The following is a 5,437-nucleotide window of genomic DNA, read 5'->3' as shown; positions in this document are numbered from 1 at the left end:
ACGCCCGGCCTATGGGGACATGTATACATACGTATAAAGTTCTGTGGCCTTGGGAACCACCCCAAAGTCTGTGGGGCAGAATTTGGAAGGAAAAGAGGTTTCCAGGAGAGCAAACCACTCTCAAATGGGATGTAATGCAATGGAATGGAATGATGGAAAAAAATGAGGTGGAGATAGACATACTGACAAGGAGAGGTGGTCAAAATAGACTTGGCATGGACAAAGTGGGCTTATATTATGTACAGTATGCCTTCAATTTTGGCTTTTAAAGTGTGTGTGTGTGTGTTGTGTGTGTGTGTGTATAATGTATATGTATATCCCAAACCAATAATATATTACCCTTGATGAGATATTTTCCTCTATAGCAGATGTTCACTTTCTATTTCATATATCTCTGCCCTGATTTACTTTTTTTTTCTTTTCTTTTTTTTTTTTTTGAGTTGGAGTCTCATCTATCACCCAAGCTGAAGTGCAGTAGCACGCTTACAGCCACCCCAGCATCAACTTGCTGGGTTCCAGTGATCCTTCCGCCTCAGTCTTTCAAGTAGCTGGAACTACAGGAGTGCATTACCATGCCCGGCTCATTTTTTATTTATTGTAGAGACGAGGTCTCGCCAAGTTGCCCGGGCTGGTCTCAAACCCATGGGTTCAGGCAATTCACTCGCCTCGGCCTCCCAAAGTGCTGGAATGACAGGCTGAGCCACCAAGCCTGGCCACTGATTTACTTTTTAATAAAAAGGGGTGTTTTTTTTTTGTTTTTTTTTAATGCTTTTCCTCCTCCTTTCTTTTAAATTCCTACAGGGCAGAATGTATGTATCTGGAGCCAGGATGCTCTTGGGAAACTCATCCCCAACAGGTCCCAACCTTGCCCATGGGCTCTTTTGAGCATCAGAAGAGACAGTAGATGCAAATGGAGCTTGTAGGCTGTGAAGTGCTGGACAGATGCAAAATATATTCTCCCCAGTCTACTGTTATACTCCCTGAAGATCAGAACTGTACTCTTTCATTCTTAGGCGTCTCTAAAGATTTTCTGCAAAGTACTAGCCATGGAAAAGACTTTTGATAAAAAGTTATGTGCTGATTGAATTCATACACTAAAGAAAAAGATCTTCTGATGGGCCTAGGGAAGCACGTTTTAACTATCAGGATGACACAGAAAGGGCATTTTCAGACAGGACACAGGAATGGCCTCCCCAGAGAACTTCAGGAAGACAAGAAATAACCACTTGTCCTGGGTGACTTAAACGGCCATCTGCCTGAACACTGGGGGTCTGAAAGAGAAAGCAAGGTGACAGTTAAACCATGAATCCAATGATGAGGACAAAATCCTAAGGAGCTGAGGCCTCCTGGTTCCTAACCATGGGTGGACGGAGCCTTCCCATGGAGTCCCAAAAAGAAAAGAAAACCACGAGCCACGCTGAGATCACCTCTTCTGTCTCCCAGCTTTTCTTTCACCTTGATTATTTCAACATTTTTCATCATATCCTAACGACGGTCAAGTCAATGTTATGTTTTAACATCGTTCACTGAGTACCACATGTTCTCACTCATAAGTGGACCCTGAACACCTATCACGGTACTACAAGAAAGGGATTGGCAGTGACGGGGCACTGCCCGGGGAAGGAGAGGGGACACATAAAATCAGTAGGGAGGCCTGATCCTAACCCAGGCGCGGTGAGGGCCAGTGGGAGGCCCAAACTTCATTTGTACCTAGACCACTTAAGTACCTGATCCTTGCCTGAGCCCGCGGGTTCGAGACCTGCCTGGGCAACTTGGTGAGACCTCATCACTACCATTAAAAAAAAAAAAAAAAAAAAAGGTACCCAATCCTGACTTGTTCTCCACATCTTTTAAAAAAAGAGAGAGAGAGAAAAGTGTTATCAAGTCTTGATATTGAAAGAATATGATATGACACCGGCAACATTATCTTCCTCAATAATTTCTTGGAGTGAATTCTGAGAAAAAAAGTCAAGAGTTGGAGAAAAGTCATGAACTTGCAGGCATACAGATTCCTATAGTCCCCTACCCATAGTTAAGGTATCCTTCTCTCTCTCTCTCTTTTAATAAAGACAAGATCTCGCTGTGTTGCCCAGGTTGGGCTTGAACTTCTGGGCTCAGGCAATTCTCCTGCCTCAGCCTCCTGAAGTGCTGGGATTACAGGTGTGAACCACCAGGCCTGGCCTTTATCCATATTTAGAGCCTTGATTCTACGGGTATAAATGCAGGGACCGGACGAAAGTTCTCCATACAGGTCCTGGGATGAATTCTCCTGATGCCAGAGCAGGGGCTTGCGGGCCAGGCTAGAGAACAGGTTTCCTCACCTACCCTGGGACCAGCCTCTCTGCTGCATCCGGGCAGCCACCAGGAAACCGGGCACAGTAACATCCAAAATGCACAGACTCCTTTTTGAGATTCCTACTGGCGTCTGGTATCTGTTTCATTCTAGACTGCTAAGGTCACACTAGTTCCCAGTCCCTCTGACCTGAACTGTGACGGAGGAGTGCCCTCTAGGTGCAGAGGACAGGAACCAACACGCCCTGGCATCTCCCTTCCCTTACTCTCTGAAGCTTCACAGGCGTCCGTACACCAGGCCCAAGGAAATGGGTCCTTACAAGCACGGGACACTACTGATTTCCATCTTCAGTCCTTCGGTTTCCTAGAAAGGCCTGTTTTCATCGCAAGGCAGTTAGGCCGGACATCCTAGAAGGGATGGGAACTTGAGTAGGCCAGCAAAGGGGGCTCGGTCTCTGTACGCTAAATCCAGTTCATGGGTTGGGACTTAAAGCCCGTTTATTGATAATATTTTAGTGTCGGTAACATTGAATGTGGCGGAATAGAATCACCCAGGCAGCTTTGGATAAAAGTACAAAGAACTGGGCACGGTGGCTCACACCTGTAATCCCAGCAATCTGGGAGGCCAAGGTGGGAAAATTGCTTGAGCCCAGGAGTTCGAGACCAGCCTAGGCAACAAAATGAGACCTCATCTCTACAAAAATGTAAAAATTGAACTGGTGTGGTGGTGCATGCCTGTAGTCCCAGCTACTCGGGAGGCTGAGGAGGAAGGATCTCTCTGATCCCAGGAGGTTGAGGCCGCAATGAGCCATGATCGTGCCACTGCACTCCAGCCCGGGTGACGGAGTGAGACCCTGACTCAAAAAAGAAAAATAGAGGAAAAAGTACAAAAAGCTGGGCTCTACCCCTGCAGCTTCTAGTAGGTGTGAGACTAGTCCTGGGACAGCTGTGGTTTTAAAGCCCGCAGGTGAGCTGGGAGGCGGCCAGATTTGGAACCCACTGCTCGGCAGAGTTCTGCCGCCTCTACATGCTGACGGGCGGGTCTTCATCTCTGCTCTCCATTTTCTCATATCTCAAAAGTAAATAATGAGTCTGAGATTCCTGTGCCTTTCTTAACCGACTCCGAGTGGAAAATGCTTCCTCTCCTCCCTTTCCCTCAGAAATAAATCGACTCCTCTGGGCTGTGCTCTGCCTTTAGATCCAGCTGCCAAGTCCTTGGGGCTCCTTGGAGGGATGGAAGCTTCTGGAAGTGGAGTAAGCTGGCACATCAGTTCTCTTTTCTTTTTTCCTCCCTCCGTCTCTCCGTTCCCCTTCCTTCTTCCTTCCTGCCTTCCTTTTTTCCTTTCTCTTAATAGAGACGAGGTCTCACTATGCCGCCCAGGCTGGTTTCGAGCTCCTAGGCTCAAGCAGTCCTCCCACCTCAGCCTCCCAAAATGCAGGGATTACAGGCGTGAACCACTGCACCCAGCAGTTGTCTTGTCTAATAAGACCGGCTGAAGTGACGGGGGAGGTGAGCCAGGAACTGAGCAAATGACCAGATGACTATGGACTTCTCCCAAGACACCGACACTCCCTCCCTATCATGCCCTGGCAGGGGCTGGGGCACAGCCTTACCTGTCCATCTCATTGAGCTCCCTCTATCCCTGCTTCCTTCAAAGCCCTCCTCGGCCACAGCATCCGCCCAGCCTCCGCCCACCATGACCTCTCCCTTTGTGAATGCAATGAGCATATCTTCATGGCCTGGCCGTTTCACTCCCTCTCACACAGTGTCTTGTATTGAACAAAGACTTTCTCAGCTCTGGAAGCCCCTGGAGAGTAGGTCTGTCCTGCTTTTGTTCCCACTCCTTCCCTTCCATGCCTCTTGCATGGAAGAGGTTCTCGATAGCTGCTGACTGCTGCGGTTACTTCATTTTGCCATCTGCAACCAGAAGAGGAAACACAGGGCCAATGTTCCAGAGTGGTCTGAATTTCCATTCTGAATCCTGGCTGTTTCTCAACTCCATGTATAAACCACTCTGTGGCCATTACAAAGGAAGACTGTTGTATACAAAAGCATCTGAATGTCACACATCCTCTCTCCAACTCTGGGGAGGCAAGCACCATGTATCCTAGGCAATTATCCTGAGTAAAGGCCTGGGTTTTCTAGAGAAAAAGCCCAGAGTGCCTTACCTCACAGCTACTTGCACCTGCTTGCCAAGCTGCCAGTTTTTGTGGCTTCGGCTCTAACGCAGTGTGTGGGTTTGGACATCTTGCCAAGTGTTTCAGATGTCTGAAGCCAGACCTGGATTCAGATCCAACCTCCTCCACATGTTAGCTGTCTGTCTTTGGGCAAGTTACTTAAAACATATACATCAGTGTCCTGGTCTATGTAAAGGAAATAACGGCACCTCCTCAAAGGGTTATTCTGAAGACCAAATGAGTTACTACACAAGAAGCACTTAGTACGTGGAATAGTAAGCTCTTCATACGTGTTCATTGTGGCTGTGACTCTTTGGAGAAGTAGTCTAGGGAACTGGAAGATCTTGTCCTAGCATTTATTTGTTTTGTGACTCTGGATATAAAAACCCCCCAAATCTCCATTCACTCATGTATAGCATTAAAATATTGCTATGCCTGTCTCACAGAGTTGCATTAGGTTCCAATGAGCTAGCAGATGTGAAAACAATTTGAAAAGTATAAAACCTGCATAAATGCAGGGTAACAGCCAGGCAACGTGGCTCACACCTATAATCCTCAGCACTTTGGGAGGCCAAGGTGAGAGGATTGCCTGAGCCCGTGAGTTCAAGACTAGCGTGGGCAACTTGGTGAGACCTCATCTCTACAATAAATAAAAAAATTAAGGCCAGGCTCGGTGGTTCAGCCTGTAATCCCAGCACTTTGGGAGGCTGAGGCGAGTAGATTGCCTGAGCCCACGGGTTCGAGACCCACCCGGGCAACTTGGTGAGACCTCATCTCTACAATACATCAAAAACTAGCCAGGCGTGGTAGTGTGTGCCTGTAGTTCCGGCTACTTGGCTACTTGGAAGGCTGAGGCAGAAGGATCGCTGGAGACCAGCAGGTCGAGGCTGCGGTGGCCGGGAGCGTACCACTGCACTCCAGTCTGGGTGACAGAGTGAGACACCAACTCAAAAAAAAAAAATTAACA

This window comes from Carlito syrichta, unplaced genomic scaffold (genome assembly GCF_000164805.1).
Source record: "Carlito syrichta isolate Samal-C Ts95f unplaced genomic scaffold, Tarsius_syrichta-2.0.1 Scaffold126530, whole genome shotgun sequence".
In the NCBI taxonomy this organism is placed as follows: domain Eukaryota; kingdom Metazoa; phylum Chordata; class Mammalia; order Primates; family Tarsiidae; genus Carlito; species Carlito syrichta.
Note: the sequence above shows the minus strand (reverse complement) of the source record.